This window comes from Lemur catta, chromosome 15, assembly GCF_020740605.2.
Source record: "Lemur catta isolate mLemCat1 chromosome 15, mLemCat1.pri, whole genome shotgun sequence".
Taxonomy (NCBI): Eukaryota; Metazoa; Chordata; class Mammalia; order Primates; family Lemuridae; genus Lemur; species Lemur catta.
This window is the reverse complement of record NC_059142.1, coordinates 33288918-33311198: the sequence shown is the minus strand read 5'-3', so window position 1 is coordinate 33311198 and position 22281 is coordinate 33288918. Positions and strand designations below refer to the sequence as shown.

Below are 22281 nucleotides of genomic sequence, written 5' to 3'. Positions count from 1 at the left end.
ATATACATGAAAAGCCCACGTGGACTGCCTGCTGAGCTGTGATATTGTCACTAAGGAGGAGAGATGGCTTCTGTCTAGAGGCAGCAGGGGCATTTCCCAGAAGAGCAGGCATTTGAAATGGGCCTTGGAGAACGGGTGGGATGTGGGCATCCAGAGATAACCTAGAATAGGGAGTAACATCTGGGGATGGGAAAAATACAAGAATGCAAAGGAAATGGCAGCATCGACGAGTCCAGCGATCCCGGAGTGATTGGAACATGAGCAACCTGGGGGAAGGGTGCACAGAGTCTCTGTGACAGCAGGTACCAGACACCCACTCAGTGTATGACAGATCTTTGCTAGTGCTTCACAAAGGTCATCTTGTCTAATTTCCACCAAAACCTGTGAGGTGGGAAATATTACTAACTTTGTGTTACAAATAAGGAAAACCAGGCTTAAAGTTAAATATCTTGCCTATGTTAAACAGCTAGCAAGAAAGGGAGGGGGGATTTGAATGCATACCTTTGAATGCACTTTTTTCACTGCAAAGTGAAATAAATCATGTTTTAAAAGGGCATTTTTTCCTAAGAAATAATGTCCTGATGGCACGCTCTGCCCCACTACACTGACTCTCGAGATTTGCTACATCTCTACATCAAGGGTGGCTCCTCCATAATGCTCACACCACCCCGGATCCACCCCACTCCTGTCAACTGTCTTCTCCCTCTTCTCCACTGTTTGGCTAATACAAATAAAATCTAGAAATCAACAACCGAGAAAAGCCCAGTAACACAATTAAGTAGCTAAACAGTACAAACTAGAATTTTACCTTAAAGGTGAGATGATATATACTGGAATAACCAACATCTCAGATATATGTGGCACAGTTTTATGGAGCTGACTTTCCATTTTATGGCTTCAAAGTAATAGTTACATCAGCCAATTTGTGTCTTCAATACAATGAAATGCCTACTGAGGAGAGGTAGTGGTCCGTGTGCTGCAGGGGTGGGGGTTCTTTGTTACTATCTAGCGATCCTAAAACCAGCTCTTTGGGTATTTGGCCTGGAGAGCAAATGGTACCCTTCCATCTCATCCATGACAAAAGTATCGAGAGGCTCTGAAGTTCTTTGCACAACTGATCCAGCTGATACCAGGAGAGCATGTTCACCAGATGAATTAGAGCCAGTTAAACGCAACGCTGTGCTCCTGCATCCTATATGCAGAAGATAATCATAAAACCAGAGGGTCAAAAAGAAATCATCCAATCCATTTCAACACCCCTCCTGCCCCACATACATCCTTCTAGTCCGTTGAAAAACCTCTCAGATTTCTATTTGATGAGGCGATTTCATGGTGCCTTTCCATTACACAATTTCCCCTACCTCTTTTATTGTCAATGAACTTCAAATGCTCACAGCAAAACCTGTTTTTACTAGTTTATGCCAGTGTTTCTACATATACACACACACTCTGCAGAGGAAACCTCTCTCCTCCTTCACCTCTGACATAATCATTCAAGAATTTTAAACTCTACCACCTAAAACCCTTTATATTCTGTCCTGTTCTGTCTCCACAGCCACTATCTTATCTCCTCCTGTCCCCTCATGTTCCGCAGTTCCCACCTCTCTGTCCCCCAGCCGTGGCCCAATTTAAGCCTTTATTTTTACCATACTGCCTCAAATCTCAGGTGCCATAGGTTGTAAAAATGTACCCTGATTTTATGTTCTACCATGAAAAGAAAAAGTACTACAAATAAAATGATGACACACCATCGTTTGTAGGAAGTGTCCCAAAGAATGTTCAAACATGAACAGGAAATGTGCATCTTAAAAAACGGACAAGACACAGTATCTCAACGAAACGCTTACCATGGTCTCCTAAGTGCTCGTGCCCTCAATCTTGTGATGGTAACAGCAGGCCCTTCACAATCAGGCCTCAAGCTGTACCTTCTTTTACTTTTCTCATCCTTCAAGACCACCTCCTCGAAGTTCTCGGAAACCCCGCAGGCTTGGTGATGACGCTTTCTTGAGTTTCAGGGCATTCTGAGCTTGCTCACGTGTAACAGCTCGTAAGTATCGCTTTGTAATTATCTGCCTTCATGTTTTTCCCCTCCGTGGACTAGGAGGAATCCTTACAGCAGCCATCCTCAACCTTTTTGCTGCCAGGGACCGGTTTCATGGGAGACGATTTTTCCATGGACTGGGTGTGTGTGCGGGGCAGTGGTGGGGGATGGGGCGGAGCCCCCGGCTCACCTCCTGCTGTGCACCCCACCTCCCTCCTAAGTTTCATGGAAGACAATTTTTCTGCAGACGGCGGGGACGGGGCTTGGGGACCGCAGCCGTAAAGGACAGGCTGTCTGTATGTCTTGTTCACCTCAATATCCCCTGACACACTGCATGCAGGTCCTCAGCGAATGGCCCAATGCAGTCAAGGGCTGCACGGTGCATGTAGCTTCCGAGCACGGTCACTAGAGGGCAGTGTGGAACCGTCCCGTTGCCCAGAACCGCTGCTGTTTCCCGGGGAATCTAGACTGCAGAGGCTGAAGGAAGCCGGCCTCCTGTGGGCAGACTGGCTGGGAGCCCAGGAGGCTGTGTAACTCAAGGGCCCAGTACCACTCTGCAGAATGTACTTTGAGAAAGCTCCTTGCGTCCCTGTATTTCTTGCCAGCCCGCCCACTGGGTGCTTTCGAGTGGCTGCCTCAGCATATTTCTTTATTAAGAGCCAAAAGCTCTTCCCATCTTTCCGCCCTTGGCAGAAGGGGACAGAGGCCACAGACAGGACAAGAAGTGTCTCCCGAACATCCCCATGCTCATTACTAATAAAGGCAGGCTCGCTGGGAAGGGCCTGCAATATAATTGCTCCACTTTGAAGAACAACAGGTAGCAGCATCAATATTTGATTCTTAAAAGGTTGCGTGAACAGTTTTAAATATTAAAGATAAAGACAAAGGCTCGGATCATCTTTCATCTCAGCGGCTGAAGCGTTTTCAACGAAAAATGGTGCTAATGAGCAGAATAAGACTGTTTGCCGATCAAATGGTATCTGGTTGCACGAAAGCAAAATCATTTTGGGGTGTGTGTGGGGAGGGGTGGAAAGTAGTATCTGCACCAGGGAAGTTTTCTGTTCATTATCTCTGTAATGAGAGAAAAATAAAGCACCTCTGCCGGCGTAACTTTCTTCCGTCTCAGTGTGGGCTGCTTAGTTCCCTCAACGAGTGGTCTGGGACAGGCTCCGAGAAACCTCATAAATTAACTATCCAACTTCCTGGCTAATGAGCCCAATATGTCAATTTCCAGTGATCAAAATGATGCAATTCAATAAAGCACAGTTCATTTTGTAAGGAAGTATACTTTTAATAGGGAGAACTGCAGGGTCATGCTCCTCCCGAGATAATTATGGGCCAGAGGAATTAGAGGCGTGGAGCTATACTTACTGTCTGGAGACACCCCAAGGGATTCATGTGGCAGATATTGTCTTTCAGGGACAATAAATTCCTTCATTATATTTCCATTACTGCATTAATGCAGCGAGCTCTGATTTACTTGTAACCAAGAAGGCTGCTTATTTCTGAAACTTGGCATTTAATGCTAATGAGAGCTTACAAGGCAGGCAGCTCTTTGTGTGTGTGTGTGTGTGTGTGTGTGTGTGGCTTGGGTGTAGACAATCCAGCAGAAATGTCAGGAACTGGAAGGCACTGGGGTAGGGTGCAGAGAGCTGAGATGGCTCAGGGCAGACAGACGGATATCTGGAAAACTCAGGAGTAGGGAATCTGAGAGCCACCAGTGAATTACAGCTGAAAAGAGAAGCCAAGATCCCTACTAGCTAAGCAGTGCCACGTGTGAAATCCAGCCTGAAAAGGTAGGTGGTCCTTAAGGTGAGGCAAACAGGATACAATTGAAAAATAGTTCTGGGCAGCAAAAGGGTTCAGGACCCAGGCTGGGAGGCAAGACATAGTGCCGGGAACTCATACAGATTCAGGGTTGCCCAGGTGGTATAAGAAGAACAAGGCAAGGGTTCTTAAGGGCAAGGACTCCCCTAGTCAGGCTTGCTGGAATTGCGTGAGTCTATAATCTACACTCATAAGAGTCATAAGGTACCTATTTGGTTTTAAAGGAAGAAACAGATGGAAATGAATTTCACGTCTCCATGCGGGAGCTGATGAATCTCCAGCATGTTACCTAACCATGCTGGGAAGCTCTGATCTGGAGGGAAGAACCAGGTGGGAAAGATGGTTCCACTGGCATTTTTCAACTTGACTCCAGTGGAGTGGACAGGCAACACGGCAGGAGAAAGCACAGCCTTTGGAGTCAGATTCAAGTTCTACCTAAATAGTTTTGGGCAGGTTGCTTACCTTCTTCTGAGCTGTGGTTCCCTTAACTGACATTTAATTTGCTGGGCAATCTATTTGCAGGGAGGTAGGGCAATACATGAATATGGCAGTTTGCTTATTTTTTTTTTATTGATTTCTCCAACACCAAAGATAAGAATAAAATAAGTTATAAACAGAATCAGGATTCTTTCCTTTGAAACAATTCTAACCCATAACGGGCTTTACCTAGGAAAGTAAGATTGCTGTTAATTTGAGTAACTTGTAAGTAAACTGGTGAAAAAAAAAGATTTTTTTCTGTGAATAATATGCTTAAAATGATAATGCATTAATTAGGAAGTGTTTACTTAAGGTGACAAATGGATTGTGCTAAGTTCAACCTCCTGCCAGGAGTCCCTGATAGGCGATGGCTGGCAATGCTCATTGCTTGCCCCATCCTTGAAATAAAACTCCTGGTTGTCCAGAAATCGCAGGAGGTAATTTGGAAGAGATTTTCCACTTCTTAAAAAAAAAATCCCTTCTTTGATTTTTGACTTTTACCTTGTCTTGGCCTTTGACTAAATCCAACTGTTGTGCACTGTACATTTACTAACTACAAGTTCAATTTATGTGTTGCATCATTTAATCTTTCTAATAATTGCATGAGAAGGGTTTAATTATACCTGTTTAATTTAGAGATGAGAAAACTGAGGCTCAGGGAGGTTAAGAACTTAATCATAGGGACAGCTAATAATAGAAGAGGAGTTTCCCACTCAGGCCTTTGAGTGAATTCCGTATCTCACATTCTGTTTAGTATTTTATATCTAATCGTCAGTGACTTCTGGATTTGATAGTTTTAACTTTTCAAAATAAACTTTATATTTTGGAATAATTTTAGGTTTATAGAAGAGTGGCAAAGATAGTATAGAGAATTCTGTATATCCCTCATGCAGCTTCCCCTAATGTTGACATGTTACACAATCATCACACATTTGTCACAGCCAAGCAATTAACATTGTTTCATCACTATCAACTAAACTACAGACTTTATTTTTCCACTTATGTCCTTTTCCCATATCCTCCCAGAATCCGAGCTGAGAGACCACATTGCATTTAGTGACTTTCAGTTTTAACCTGATTTTTTTTCCCCTGCAACTTTATTTGGGAAAAGGTTGGGGTAGGGGTTAAAGCTGACAGTTTTTGTGGCCTGGCCCCATGTAGAGATGTGCTAGTTTTTTTGCTTGTTTGTTCATTTTTCATTTTGCTTCTGGTAGAAGCAGTTTTTTAAAACTCATTGCACATGACACTTTCATTTCAGCTCGGGATCTTGGCTTGCTTATACAATGGCTGTGAAGGTTTGGGATTGAGATTCTGCTTTCCAAAGCAACTCTCTATCATTGTCTTCTTTCAAGGACAGGAAATTTCAAATCAACTTTGGGCCTTCGCATTCACTGCGCCAAACCTTCCTGAAGTTTCCACGATCGCCAATAAATAAGACATTCCATCATTTTTAAGACGTCAAATCTTCTGATAAATTGAATTTCATAAAATATTGCTCTATTGATCTTAGTGCTCAACTTTCAATAAGGCAAGCCAGCCAGAATTGCTGGCTGGGACTTTTCTGCAAGCAGGATGTCGTGTGCTTACGCAGGGAGAGACATTTATGAGGCCAGGGTCCCCGACTCTAAATTTCGGTTCCTGGCACGACATCAAATCCAAACTGATGATAGTTATCTTCTCTCCATCATTGCTGCCTTAATTTTATAGTAAAATTTTGTTTATGCTTATTAAGGAATATGAAACGAACCCAGTGAGTCTACACTGTAAGTCACTTAAGCAAGTACTTGGCACCCAGTGGTCGTGCAATCTGCGTTAATGCTCCCTTTCCTGCTAGGACAAAAAAAAAAATTCATGCTGGTCTCAGAACTCAATTTTGAGAGTTCATCCCATTTCCAGAAAGGGAAGGGCTGATGATGAAAACTGATGACATGGCAAAACCGAAAAGGAAAAAGTCAAAGTACAGTATTTCTTCCCCACACCGGTTTTTCCAGGGCTGCTCTTGAAATAGTCCGCAGTGATATGCAGGCTCTTTTTAAAAAAAAACATTAAAAACAAATAACATTTTCATACTTGTATAACGACAACATGTCTTCAATGCCATCTGTTCTTGCCATTTGTTAAGGCAACGCAATGAGAAAACAGTGTTGGGATGACTAATATTTAGCCTGTTCATAGTTTTTTTATTTTTTATTTTTTTAAATGGGTGGACAGCTTCCCTGGAGATCACACGCCAGGATCCATGCCAAGCTAGTGGGATGGGAGAGCTAAAGGAAGGGTTTTGCCACCACTAGGCACATTGGGTCATTCACCTAACATTTCTTAAGCAATTGCAATGTGCTAGGCAGTGTGCTGGGACTAGAAATAACAAGATGAATGCACCTCCATAGGCTGGTAGGGACTGAGCAGTAAACCTGTATTTCTATACAAAGCGTTCGTTAAGTGCTATGACAGGTTTGCAAAGGGTGTTAGTGCGATATGCAAAGGAGGTCTGTGACCCACCCTGGGTGTGTGTATCTGAGGGTGATGGGAGTGGGGAAAGGGGTGCTCAGGAAAATTTCCAGGAAGGAGACAGAACCTGACCTCCGTTTAGCAGAATTTGTAGACATCAGCGATGTGCAAAAGGGGCGGGGTGGGCCACTACTTCCTGGGCATTCGCTGGTGCATCCTGAAACAGTTGATCTACAGGAACCGATTGCTCAGCCTCAAACCAGGTAAAGCGGAGATATTAGAGAAGCCAACAAGTACCATGATGGGAGGGCAGCCGCAGTTCACCCGCAGGTGATGATCAAACAGCAGTGTGTAAAATATGGGGGTCCGTTCGTGCTTAAGAAGTAGATGTCGCTCTGTTAGTCTGAAGCCGTGAATTGCTACTCTGGGCATTTTTTAGGCCAACTGCTAGAGGATCTGGCACAGGAAGACTAGACAAGAGATCTAGGAGGCTTCCTCCTAAATTTAAGAGTCTCCACTGCTTTCTTACAGGGCTCAGGTTAAACCTTTTTAAAATAGCCCTTGTAGTTTTTTTTCCCCTTCAACTATTTAGGAGTACCTGTCTGTTTTTAATGCATGAGAATGCACAGTAGTTGCACATTGTAAAATGCATTTTCCCCTTAGAAATCAAAAGCTTTCGAGGCATGACTTCCATGTTATGCCCTAAATCATAGTTATCTGTGGCAAGCAGCAAGTTACCAAGTGCAGCTGTAACATCCTGGATTCTCTCCATGTACTACAGGGGAACAGCGAATCCTAAAACAATAAAAGCAAAGAATACACAAAGCCCCCCTCCCCCCCTCAAGCCTGGAAGGGTACAAAATACCAACATCAACACTAGTATTTGCTAACCTGTATTGAACACTTCCTATGTGTCAGACCCTGCATTGAGCACAACAGCTCATTGAATCATTACAGCAATCCTATGAGCTGGTACTAATATTGCATCCACTTTATAGATGTGAGAACTGAGGCTCAGAGTTGATAACTGACCTGCCCAAGATCACGGAGCTAGGAGGTGATGAAAGTAGGTCACCAACCCAAGCTTGCCCACTACAAAGCTTTCTCTCTATCCTATCACCTCCCAGAAGCAAGAAAAAGGAGTTTTCCAATACCATCCTGGCAGCCTACTCTCTGCAATGTATGTGGGGGATCTGGGGACCCTTCAACTTTCATGAAACTCAGTAGTCATACACATGGCAGTCTCTGAAGTTCCCTATTTCCCGATTTTGTCATGGGTGGCTGCCCCACCATGTCCCAGCCTTGGCGCTTTCCTGGTTTATTTAAGTAAGTGCTGATGGAACATGAGCTATGTACCAACATGTTCCTAGGTGCTGGGTGGTGGTGCAATGTGGCAAGGAGCGGAGGTGATAAGTGGGATGAGACTTGACCGGTACTGAGGGAGCTAATACCAATACAGCTCGTTACCATCCGCAGAGCATGTTCACCCCACCTTTCTCCTAAGGTTCCCAGACAGAAATCTCTGCAGTGGGAACAGGCATCCCATCTCACAAATGAAGGCAAAGCCTCGCATGGAGTTTAAGTGCCTCACCTATGGCCACGTGGCTTGCAGAATCAGGGCCTCATTACCACACATGGGATGCCTTGGGGGGGCCCTGGTGTGGCATAGCCGCTTCAGTCCAACCCCTCCTGTATTCCTTTCCCTCTATTTCATTCTCATACGCAACTTAACCTCTCTGTGCCTCACTTTCCCCATCTGTAAGATGGGAGTACAACAGTGGCTATTGTTTTGTCCTGAAGATTAAATGAATACATACATGTAAAGATACTTAGGTGAGTACTTGACACATAGTAATTACTTAACAAACATTAGGTACCAGCAGTTAGTTACTACCAATAGTTAATTTCTGGTATTACTTTTACTGCTACTACTATGATGCTTACACAGCAAATAAAAACCATTATAAATAAATATGCAAATATATGCAAATAAGCACAAGCATCTGCTTGTTATTATTTTGCAACGAAAGTGTTGAATGATAGGGGGCAAAAAGTGATAGAAAACAACTTTTACCAAACTTGGCTGTTTTTGACACACATCCCTAACATTTCATGTTTCAGCGGTTAAGGCCACCAGGGGAATTAGAATATGGACTAAATCCTCAAGGAATTCCCAACTGGGAAAGATGGAGAGACAGACACAGAGGTGGTCAGGTTAGAAGGAGGCAGAGGCTGCAAATGCCCTGGGGACAGGAGGAGGAGGGGAGACAGCCAATACAGTCAGGTAATTTAATTCTCATAACTGGCACATATAATAAGCACTGTTAGCCCCATTTTTACAAATGAGGAAACAGAGACTCAAGTTTAAGCAACTCGTTGAAGTCACAGAATGGGAAGGAATTTTAACACAGATCTTTTACTCCAAGACCTATGTTTTTTCTACCTTGGGAGAGCAGCTTTTGGTTTCTCACCTCTCTGAACTCTTGGAGCACTCAGCATCTCTGTAACCTACCTGCATACACAGCATATACTGCATTATTTGCACACCTCAGTGATCCCTACCACCAGGCTAGAAGTTCCTTGAAGGTAGGGTCAGTGCCTTAGTCGCTTTTATATATTTCCCACCCGCCTGACATACTGCCTTGTACCTGGTGAGTATCTACTGAATGGCCTGGTGGACAGGAGAGATTCTGCAACGTGTAAAACTGGAGAGAAAGCAAGCAATTTTATAAGCAAAGGCTGCTCAGTGTGTACTCAGAGTGTAGCTCAGAGCTACATGTTCCCATCTAGGCTGTAGGTGATTCGCTTAAGCATGCATCCCTTACTGAAGCTGGGCTGCTCAGAAAATCTTACTAATTTGGTACTGGGAGTAGGTCTAGGAGATTCAGTCTAGGCTGGCCTCTTAGATGCAAGGGGTGTAAACTCAGGAGCTATGGGCTGGTCATCTTCTGTCAGAGAAGCAGAGAGAAGGATGAAGCAGACATTCAGAGGTAAGACATCCTCACAGCCTGGTGGAAAAGTCACTAGATTCCTACAAGGTGGCACATCATGGAAGGAACCTACTGGGTCTTTGGAACCAGATTTCTTGGGTCCAAATCTTGTTTCTCCTTATAATCAATGTGACCACAGGGAAATAGTTTACCCACCCCATTCCTCAGTTTCCCCCTCTGTAAAATGAAGATGATAGTACCTTCCTCAGGACCCCATGTCATGTGCTGAAGCACAGTGCTGGATGCATAATGCATCCTAAAAGAATTGTTGCTATCATTTTAAGGTTGTGCCTCCACTTGATTGTGCTGGGTTTTCCATCTGTATGTTTCTGGCATCTTGGACACTTTTTCCTTCCTCATTTCAGAACTCTCAGAGGTCCAATTGCTACTTGCAACATAAAGCAAATCAAAGCCGGCTCCATCGCTGGCAGAGAGACCTGTCTCTTCAGCAGCGTCTGCCTGGGCATATTGATCAGCCACTAGCCAGAAACACACACCTGCCTTTTAATAAGGGACACCCCAGGTCCCAGCACATTTCAAAGCATGGACTCTTCTCTTCTCCCATGGAGAAGGGGCTGTGCTTGTTTGCTGTCTTTGATTCTCGGGGCTTCTTATTAATTTGGTACAGGGCTGGGGATATTAATGTCCTCCCGTTGTCAAGAACATTCTCCAAAGTCATGAATAATCATGTTGTCATGCCTGTGTGGCTGAAAATACAAAAGGTGCAGTTTATGCAAGTTTTAAAGTTACTTTTTCAAAAGAGTTCAACCAATGAAGCTGTCAGGCTGTCAGAATGTAAGCACCACACTAGAACCTTCGCTGTTACTTATGAATTTGCAAAGGACTTTAGCACATTTTTAATTGGAGTCTTCTCCCCTCCCCTAGCCTGCAAACCAATCTGTTTGGCTATTCCATTCCGCGAGTGGGGTAGTAACATAAAGCTGGGTTGGTGGGAGGGGTGAATGGAAGCCTTGTTTCATTCAAGGCCACCTTCTAGGCTTAAGGCCATGGGCCAGAGCCCAGTTTTTTCAGGTGATGAATAATTTTTTTCTAAAGAGAAAGATGAGGAAAGAAAGCAGGATGCCAGCCATCCAAGGTGCGTGTACAGGTTCTTAATATATATACCTAACATTTTTGCAGTGCCTCTCCAAGCATTTACCTGCAACCCAAATCACTTGCCCCTCCCAACAGTGTATTTATTCCCATCCTCTTACATATCAGTAAGCAGGTTCCCAGGCCTCGGGGGGGACCCTTGTTCCCCATGCCTCCTGGCTCACGAGGAGGGACACTTCCCAGAAACATGCTTCTGGCCCCTCTGTCCCTGTCTCATTCCTCCCCAAGGAAGATGGGGCTCACTTCTCTGAGTGGTGACTTTGAGAGAGAGAACTGGGCCCGTGAAGCTCACTGCCGTACTCTCTGCACACTCTGATTTGTTCTCTTGGCCATGCTGGGACTTCAGCAGTTAAGTCTTGTCCCCTCTGAGGTCAGGCCCACGATTCAGGAGGGTAAGTTCAATTTGGGGTGATGGGGTAGGCCATGTTCTCAAATTCACTTTGGAGCATGCCTTAGCCACATCTTTCAACACAATTTTCATCATTAATAAAGCTGACATGTTGGTTTCCACCTGGCTCCTGGGTCTCTCTCTTACTGAATTTAAATCATGCAGGGTCCAAGAGGACAGGTAGGGAATGTTATTTATTAGCCCCCTCCAACACCAATAAGAATAAATCCAAGATTACCTAGTAAATAGCAAGGCTGTTCTTTTATTTATTCCACACATATTTGTTTGGTATCTACTATGTGTCAGGCCATAGGTTTTAAATAAAGGGTCCTCACCAAGCATGTATTTTAATGGAGAAATGCATTCAACAATTAAATGCACAATTACACAGTAATAAGATCTAAGCAAAGAAATATAGGATGCTGGGAGAATGTATAACAGGGGGCCTGACATAGTCTTGTCTGAAAGTTGAAGGTTGTTTTCTCTGAGCAAGTGACATTTAAACGGGGCCCTGAGGGATTAGCAGAAGGAGGCTGAGGAAAGTATGAATGGGCAGAGGGGTGAAGGATGATCCCAGCACATGGCACTTGGGGACTGAAAGGGGGGAGGTGTGACTGAAACAGACAAATGGAAGCGGAATGGGACCTACTGCAAGACGGAGCTGGTGAGGTGGGCCGATGGATCGTGCAAGATCCTGTGGGTCAGATTCTCGAAAGCTCTATGAAAGAGAGAGATACGCTGAGATTTGGGTTTCACAGAGATCACTTTAGCTGTCGTGTGAAGAATGAATTAGAATGGAGCAAAAACAGAAGCTGGGAACGTAGTTAGGAGGCCCTTACCCTAATGCAAATATGACATTAGCGGTAGGGACAGATCTTGTTGTATTGAAGAGGGTTTACGTGTCTTACTTTGGGTTGCCCACCCCCCCAAAGCAAACCTTGAGAATCCAGTACAGTAATTTACCTGGGAGGTGACTGTAGGAAACACCAGTAGAGGAAGGGGAGAGCGAGATGGGAAAGAGGGCAAGGCCAGTTAAGCATGAGCAGTCAAGCTACGGTGGGCGAGTGGAGCTTGACCCTGCTAGAACGCAGGCCTTACGGCAGCACTGACCAGGAGAAACAGAATGCAGGCTACACACACAATGTAACATTTTACAGTAGCCACATGAAAAAGAACAGAAGGAAAGAGGTGAAATTAGTTTTAAGACTGTACATTGCTTATCTCAACATATCCCAAAGATGATCATTTCACAACAGGTAGTCAAACTAAAAAGTATTCATGAGATATTTTGCATGTATTTTTTAAATACAAAGCCTCTCAAATCCAGTGTGTATTTAACACAGCACGTCTCAGTTTGAGCACCAAAGTTGCTTATAAATACTGGATCTGTGTTTAGGTTTCATAAAATTTATAGTTAAAAACGTAGTCAACATACCGAAGTTGTACTAACACACTTAAACGTTTTCCAATGACTCAATCTACTATCAGATCTTAAATTGCAATTAGTTAACGTTAAGGAAAATTAGCATTTCAGTTATTTGCACTAGCCCTATATCAAGTGCTCACTAGTCACATGTGGCTGGCGCCTACCGTATTGGACAGCTTGGCCTTAAAGTATCCCCTCTGTGGGTGGGGGCAGGGGAGTCGGGTTATTCATACACCAACTGCAACCACTGGATGAGGACCACGGCACTGCAGGCCGGCTGCGCTTGGGCAGAGTGGACTCTGGCAGCCAGAGGAAGCAGTTGTAGTGGGGTTGGGTGGTCATGGGCCCCAATGTAAACAAAACCAAAGGGGGAAAGGGCAGGCCTGAACCTGCTGTGGGAGAATTCCTGTTGGAAACAGTTTATAGAATGTGTGAAATGAGGAAAGAAGAAAGAAAGAAAGAAAGAGAAATCAAGCATGATTTGCAGGTTTCTGGCTTAAAATTGTGGGGTGACGAGTAGCATTTATTGAAATAGGGAAGGTGGAAGGAGGCCTTGGTTTTGGATTAACTCGGTTTCGCATATTTGAGTTTGGAGTTTCTGTGAAATATCCAAGGGGAGATGTTGAGTTGGCTTTGGAATAGATTGGCCAGGATATCAGGAAAGATTTTAGGACAGTTTAGAGCTTGGGTAATAAAAATAGCATATACAGTTGATCTTTCAATGACACCGGTTTTAAGTGCCCAAGTCCTCTTACACATGGATTTTTTTCAACCAAACGTTGATCAAAATAACAGCATGTGTGGGATGCAAAACCCGCATATATGAAGGGCTGACTCTTCCTAAGTGCAGTTTCTTTGGGGCTGACTAAGGGGCTTGAGTATGCATGCATTTGGGTATCTACCACATAGACTGAGGGATGACTGAAATGGAATGACTAATCAGATATGAGCAAAGTCATCTTAAACATTCTAGAATAGCTTCCAGGCTAAGCATGACATAAAACAGCAGCCACATTGCAGATATTAACAGTTGTAAAGAAAGAATGTGGTTGCATGGAAAGGCTCCCCATCTCCCCAGCTGATAGGAAAGCTCTTTCAGAAATGCATGTTCCCCTGTGCTCTGAGCCCAGGCTCCTGCAGCACCTGCTGTTGGCAAGTGATAGTAGAGACAGCTGTCTTGGGTCAAGGACATAGCCTTTGTACAGAGTCCCCATTCTAAGTGATAACAGCAGCCTTCAGATTCATGCTGCCTTCTTCCGGGTGCTTGTTCACCTTGGCTGGCCTTTCTGGGACCCATCAACTCTGAGTGTTCTGCTATGGGACGAGGCCAGTGTGAGGCACACAGGAGGCTCCCCCAGACTCGACTGATGGACCAGAGAAGCACCAGAGGCACAGCCCACAGCCCTTCAGATCCTGCACGTTGTGGACGCCAAGCGTGGCCCGCTGGCCTTGCTTGTGGGCTGGTTCAGGGGCATGAATCATCGCATGGGCACTTCGAGGACAGCTTTCTAAGGATAAGGCCACTGGATAGGTGACCCGGATGATAAGTTCTTATAGGATTTCCCAACTAGTTAGGAGGTTTTGTTCCAGCAGTTTAGACAGGATTGCAGAAAACACACCGTGACCACACAATAATAGTCCTGATAGCTGTAAAATCACATCTACCACCTTTTCATGGAGGAAATAACCCAGTGCTCAGTCATTTGCTCAACTCAAAGTTGGAAAGCACCTACATTTCCCTAGGCCTTGGGTGAGGCACAGGGACCCACAGGTACTCGCAGGGCACCGTTCCTGCTCCCGAGACAATCAGAGCAGAGTGTGCCGGAGGGTTCATGCATGGAGAGGATCGCAGACATGACACCTGTAGCTTGGGCTGTGCAGGGAGGAGTTTTCCAGGAGAAATCAACTTCCGAGCTGAAACTGTTGAGGAAGAGGAACACTGAAGCCTCATGATCCCAAGTCAAAAAATTGAGAGGGGTTTCTGGGAATGGTAGAACCCAGGCTCCTTCCTCCCAAAAGGCCCTGCCCTCTATCGGTCGGCTGAATTGGCACCTTCTTTATAGGGAGTTTGTGGCAGGAAGTGCACGGCCTGGGGACTGAGGCAAAACAGACAATGAATACCGAGGTGGTCAGAGCCAGGGAGGAGCAATCTGGGGCATAATGGGGTGGGCATTTGGGGGCTTGTAGGTTGCAGGCACTGTTTTCCCTTTTGCTAAAATGGGAGAGAGAGATGCACCTGGAGTGGCAGCCCCGTGGAGGGGCTTGGTGTGTCGTGGCGTGGCAACCCTGTGCTACTCTATACCTTTCCAGACAGGATTCTGGCCACAAGTCATCAGGCTGCAGATGAACAGTGTGAATGCTTTACTTTTCTTTTCATTTTTTTAATTTAATCATTTCCCCCCTAGAATGATTCATTACAAATTCTGCATCCATGTGATACATTAATATTGATTAAGAAACAGGTGCTCTCAGATTCAATTAGCAAAACTGCAATTATTCACAGAGGGTTACGCTGGAAAATTGGGGGAAAATATGCAGGTGTGCAAATGAGCCCACTCTGAAGGGGCTGTAGCCGGACTTGAAAAATGCCTCCCCTCCAGCAAATGCCTTCCTGGAATTACCATTTGTGTGGGTGACAAATGGACTTGCCATTTCAGCCACACAGTGGTGATGAACCTCTCTGGCTTAGGAGCCAGCAGAACTACATATTTCGAATCTGACTCCTAAATCAGGATTCCCAAACTTGCCCGTTGAACTGCTCAGGGCAGTTGTGGAACATACAGATTCCCTGGCCCCACTCCAGGTGATTAAGGAAGAATCCAGAAATCTGTATCTTAGAAAGCAATTCATGTGACTCTTGTTATAGACAAGTTTGGGGGATGCGCTCTGGGTGAAGGCTGCAGCTGACTGGGGCTGTGAAATGCCACTCGTGGGGATAGATGACAGTGGGACACTACAGTGACATTTGCTACCTCTTTCTGGTTTGGCTTTGCCGTGTCTAGTATCCCAAAGGCTGCATCTCTCGCTGTGGATGCTGAGTGAGTAGTGCTCTAATCCAGTTAGCATGAGAACAAGAAGGGGCCATTATCATTTGCCATTTAGTACTTTTTTATAAAAAACAGAGAGAGGCCAGGTATGGTGGCTCATGCCCTTAATCCCAGTACTTTGGGAGGCTGAGGCTGGAGGACTGCTTGAGGTCAGGAGTTTGAGACCAGCCTGGACAACATGGCAAGACCCCATCTCTTCGGCAAATAAAACCATTAGCTGGGCATGTTGGTGTGGGGCTGCAGCCCCAGCTACTCAGGAGGCTGAGGCAGGAGGATCACTTGAGCCCAGGAGTCTGAGGTTGCAGTGAGCTATGGTCACACCAGTGTACTCTAGCCTGGGCAACAGAGCAAGACCCTGTCGCAAGAAAAAAAAAAAAAAAGAGAGAGAGAGAGAGAAACCTTGATTTAAATAGCCTTGAGTGTGTAATCATAGGCACCCAACCTGGACTTCTGAAATATTCTTGGGATTCTTTCTAGCAAAACCTGCCTTGATAAGGGAGGAGAGTCTGTGACTTAGATATGTCCCTGGCTAACTGTTCTGGCTGCTGAAACTCAGTCTCAAACGTCAGAGTCTCACAGAATTTTCAGGGCAGGAAGGGACATCTGAGATAACCTAGTCCAACCCTTTCACAGTGCAGATGAAGGCATGCAGGCTCAGACAGGTGAAAGGACTTGCCCAAGGCCACTCGGATGATGAAAGGAGAGACCCAAAGGTGGCACGAGAGGCACCACATTTCCTGAACCCCGGTTTCCAGGTTCCAGTGTTTCTTTCTGAAATACCATATGGTTTCTGAGATCCTCCCCCTCAACAGCTACTACACACTCTGCTAAGAAGCAGGCAAGGCAGTAAGGACTTCAATTTGTTCGAATACATACTAAGTGAGAGCCCAACATGTTCAAGGAATTGAGTGGCATGGTGAGGTAAAAAATACATACAATAAGGTCCCCGTCCTTTAGGTCACACAGGCATGCAAATGAACATTTGTGATGTAATGTGACAAATGCAAAAGCAGAAGTATGCATGAAATAATGTCAACGCAAAAGAGAAAGTGACTAACTCCTTAAAAAATTTGGGTAGTTTTTTCAGAGGGTTTTGAGTCAAAAGTCAAAGCTCCTCACATCCTGATGAAAGAAACGGCACACTGGCAGAAAGAACAGCATGAGCAAGAGCCTGGAGGTTTAAAACTTTAAAGCAGGTGTCAGCAAGTATTTTCTGTGAAGAGTAAGGCAGTAAAGATTTTAGGCTTCATGGGCCATATGGTTTCAACTCTGTTGTTGTAGCATAAAAACAGCCACAGGCGATATGTAAGCGAATGGGCATGACAGTGTGCTAATAAAACTTTATTTACAAAATCAGGTAGTGAGTCTGATCTGGCCAGCGGGCTGCAGTTTGTTGACTCTTGCTCTAAAGTATATTGTCATAGGTGGTTCAGAATGGTTGGAGCATAGAGCTTAAGGAGGAAGAACTGGGAGCGAAGATATGGCAAAAGATGAATCTGCTGAGGTTGGCAAAGACCAGACCAAAAGAGGACTTATATAAAAACACGCTTGGCCAAGTTACTTCTCTTCTCTGAGCCTCAACTTCCTCATCTGTGAAATGGAAATAGAAGTCACTTTTCAGAAAGACTGCTGTAGATGTCATCTGAGATAAATTCAGCACAATTCCTGACATTTAGTAAATACTATAAAATCTTGGCTGCTCTTGCTGTCACTTTCTGCATAAATGGGATACATTTAGAGATGGGGGATGTGACATTATCAGGAGTTCAGAGGGAGACTCCAGAAGCAAGGTGCCCTGTTTCCTCCAGCTGGTTAAATAAGGACAGAGGCTATTTGGCCCGAAGTCTGGAGGGGAAGTCTTCAACGAGAAACCTTCCTGGAGGCTCTAGGTCTGAAGGCCTCTTATGATCTGACCTTACTTACATTAACCCTAATTGACATTTACGTGTTCATTTCCTCTACTAGACCATGAGGTGCTCGAAAGCAGACCATTCATCTCTGCATCCACACAACCAGAAACAACAGGACTCAATGAATGCCTGATGCAGATGCCTTTGTGCCTGGCATTCTGTGTGCGGCTCCTTCTTTCTCTTTGCCCTTTAAATCCCACTTTTATCACTATGCAACACAGACTTTTGCTTTTATAACAATCATGGTATGTAACAGTTTTTGAATGCTCATAATGTGCTAGGTATTATCCTTAAGAATTTATGTATACCATTTCATAGCTTATATAATGAGACAGGTATAATATAATACATAATAATGACACAGGTATTATTATTACTCCTATTTTATAGATGAACCAGGCTCAGAAGATTTGCTCCAGACCTTACAGCTAGTCAGCAGCAGGATTGGGATTTGAACCAAGCTTGTGTGATTCTACAGCCTGAATTTGTGCAGTCTTCTGATGTTCCATGTTGTTCCATGTAAGTTAGACTCTTCTACCAACTGGTCTGTGCTTTTGAATATATATATATATATTTCTCTCAATAACCAATATAATATGGAAAAGTTGGCATTTATTAAATACTTGGAGACAACTTGAAAAGACCTTTGTCCCATGGTTACCTGGATTGTTCCAGAGAATATACTACTAACTTGTTCTGGTCTTTGGGAATTACCACTCTTTTGACATACGGCAAGAATGGAAATATTTTCCTATGTTTATATGCTAAGCAGCATTATAACAGCTGCCTGAAAATATAGACCTGCCATCCATCACACAAGCTCCTGGATGCTGTAATCACAGATGACAAACCAGATCAGAAGTGCAGTCTCTACGTAGAGCAGGCCCGATACTGGGGATCTTCCTGGAGAAAACATTTTCTTAGATTAAAACCAAGGCCCATTGGACTAGAATCTTCTTTTTAACAATGACAGGTGGTATCCAGCATTGGTTCATTCCCTACAGATAAGAAAAGGCCAAACTTTTTCTCTTTATCTCTCCATTCTCCATAGAAACATGAAAACAGGAACAAAAGTATGATGGACCAAGAGGGAATCTCTGTCCTCCGGTGTGTATGGTCTTGGCAGGAAAGCAATTCCCAATGCCTGCCTCCCACTCTGGAAGCCTGGAGTTCTAATATTCCCTGGCACAGCCAGGAGGCAGGGCATTGCATCTAGAGTATGTGATAGCAAGTGGCAGCTTGGTGGAGGTCCACTCGTCCTGGCAGCAGGAAAGTGGTGATGGCAGCAGTGACATCTCAGTGTCACTGACGGCCTCCTGACCATCGCGTGGTTGTCCCTGATGCTCGGCACCCCTTGTTCGAAGTCAGCCCTCTAGCCTCCCACCAATCTCCTTCCAATAAATCCCCTTTTTGCATAAGAAAGCTAGAGTTGGTTTCTGCTGCATTTAACCAAGAATTCTGAGTGACATAGCATGGCACACAGAATTTTATCAGTAATTTCCTAACTAATTGTTGTCTAAATTTTAACTTCCTTTTCCCAGAGTTGTTTCACTGGCTGAAGGGAAACTCTTATTTTCTTCCTTCCCATGTTTCAGGGACACTGACTGATAAGCAGGAAGATGCCCCCAAATAAGGAGCTAAATCGGAAGTGAATACTTATGGGACGACCCATAGAGAAGTATGGAAGCCTGTGCTGATTTTGCTTGTTGCCGTACCCCCAAAATGTGGAACGGTACATTAAATAGCACCTATTAATGGCTAAACACTCAGGTATCTTCATATTTAGTCTTCACAACAAATACACAAAGTAGCTACCATTATCTCCATTATATAGATAAAGAAACCAAAATTCAGTGCGGTTAAGTCACTTTCCTAACATCACATAACTGATTAATATCAGAGTTGAAATTTTCAATAAGGAGCACTTAATTCCAATGCATGCTTTTTCCATTCCCTATACTGAGGCAGGCAAGGGGAAGATGATAGGAAAGGGAAGAAAAGAACTGAAAAAACAAACAGGGAAGAGAAAAGAAACGAAGAGAAGGAAAGAGAAGGCAGAGGTGAGGCGAGGCAACGGCCTGGTTGGTTTAAAGAGCAGGAGTTAAGCAGTAGGATTCCCATTTTTCAGACAGGGAAGCAAACCAGACAGCTTTGGTTGCCCAAGGCCGGGAGCCAAGAGTGTACTCTTATAGAGCTTGTTAGAGGAGTTGGCCGGACCCCGGGGAGCCGGCAAACCCAGCTGTGTGACTGTGGGGACAGAGGGTGATGTCACCTTCTCAGCCAGGAAGGGGCACCCCATCTAGCCACTGCCTGGAGTCCCAGAGGACCCTGCAGTACTGCGATTCTCATTAGCATCTGGAGGGTGTGGAGGGGAACGTGGGAGGCAGCTGTGCCTGGTTCTGGAAATTAGGGAAGGTTTAATTTAATGTGTCAGTTTAAAATGGCTCTTAGCAAAACCTACTATGGAACACTGGGACTTATTCCTTCTATCTAACTGTATTTTTGTACCCACTGACCAACCTCTGTTCAACCCCTTCACCACCCTTTCTAGACCCTGGGAACTCTACTCTCTATGGCCACGAAAGCAACTATTTTAGCTCCTGCATATGAGTGAGAACATGCAATATTTGTCTTTCTGTGCCTGGCTTAGTTTACATTACACATTGTATGCTTGTATCAAAATATCACATGCACCCCCGTAATTGTGTACCATTATTCTGTATCACTAAAAATAATTATGAAAACAAATAAAACAAAAACAAAAAACTATTATGGAGCATTTTCATGGAGCCATTTCTGCGCCTCCAGGGAGATTTCCACCACCCACTTCAGTGGGTCTTGGAAGGCAAGAGCAGTGGCTCTGGAAGTGAAGAGATCCAGGTTCAAGTCCTGGCTCTGCTGTTAATTATCTGTGTGATTCTGGGGGCAAGTTTGCCTCCCTGAGAGTCAGTTTCCTCCTCTAAAAAATTGAAATAAAAAACCTACCCTGACTTACTATACCCCTAGAGAGAATATACAACTGCAGAGTAACTAAATAACACCGCCTTTATTTTGCCCTTTCCTCTGAAATTCAACAGCACTTACAGTGTTTGTCACACAATTTAGTTCTCAATTACAGCTTTCTAATAAAAGACATTTACATTATGGTAATGCTTCGATGCTATATTTATTTGTAATTCATTTTATACTAAGATTACAGCCTACAGCTTAAAGAAACACAAGTTCAGTATATTGATCATTCGTTCCTTCTATGTGCCATTGACAAAGCCTGGGACGTACCTTCCTCTCCAAGGCCATCTCCAGGATTCTGTCCCTGCATGCAACACTCCGGCGCATGTGCCATGGTTTACAGCTCCCTGAGCTCGCCAACCTCTGCCTCTGAGTGTGTGCTCATGGAAACCAGCTGCTCTGCCCACCCCTGCCCCCATTCCAGCTGGCTAACGTCCCCCTCCTTGTTCAAGGAAGGCTTCTCTGATGCCCATCCTTGAATGGCTCCCTAAGCCTGTTCGACATGCCAAGTGCCCACAGCCAGACACTCACACACTCACACGGACAGACACATTTGCCATTTTCCATTTTAGATGCCCAGGACAGTAGGTGCACCTCACCTTCTACCCTTGTCATGGGCCTGTGAAACCTAGCCCATGACTCTGGTTCTTAGCCTTAGGAGATACGGGGCAGATGGCTCACTAAAGGCTCACTAAAGTGATGCCTCTAGACCCAACTCTTCTGGGAATGAGCCAGGTATCTCACACCCCCATCACCTCGATGGTCCTCCTGTCAGTGCACAAGGCTGTGCCAGCAACAGCCAGCCCCAGCCTTGCCCTGCTGGGTGAAGCTGGGCCAGTGGCTGGCTTTTCTTCCGTGGTCTCCTTGGCTGGTGGTGGTGGGAGGTGGCGTTATGCATCCAGGCTTGGACTGACCAAGGGGTGGGGAGCCAGGACTCATGCTGGATGGTGGTTTTCTAGATATGCAAAAGCAAGACTTGCCAGAGCCAGGGACCCTGGTTTAATGTGCTGCTCTGCTGGAGCCCTGGCCCCTGATTTCCCCTGCTTGGCTGGGCCCAGGACAACTGTGCCTCAAGGACAAGAAGAGAAGGGAGCTCAGCAAGGACGTGACAGTCTAACGTGCCTGCAGCTGTCTGGAGCAGGATGGTGTGCCTGTTGTAACAACTGTCCTCTGAGTTGCAAGCAATAAATCTCTGGCTTAAGTGACAGGTGGTTGGGATTATACCTCTTGCATTTGGCAAACCCGTAACGATTCACCCTCCTGACCTGCCACTTTCCTAGTTCTGGTAAACATTCTTTCTTCTCTGCTATTTCTTTACCTTGAACATATTTCTCTTCCTGAATTCACCAGAAATAGACTACAGTTTATTTGCTTGTAAGTGTGTCTCCCTATTAAGCTGAAACTATCTTGAGGGCAGAGGCTTTGTCTATTCATCTTTACTCTGGTAACACAGGGATGTTCAAAATATCAAAAAATATTTGTTGCCTTAAATGTGCATCCAGATAAATCTGGCCTCAAAATCATTGTTACTGTGAAAAGGTAAGATGAGTAGGCTGATCAATTTTAAAGGTTCTACCATCTGTGTATCTCAGTCATAGTAATGTT

The 22281-nt window shown here is 44.7% G+C and overlaps 1 protein-coding gene across 1 annotated transcript in view; it reads right to left on the bottom strand.

Annotated features, from left to right (window-relative positions):
* CA10 (carbonic anhydrase 10) overlaps window positions 1-22281 on the bottom strand; it is a 470926-nt gene that overhangs the window by 111162 nt on the left and 337483 nt on the right. The gene's annotated exons all lie outside the window — the stretch shown is intronic.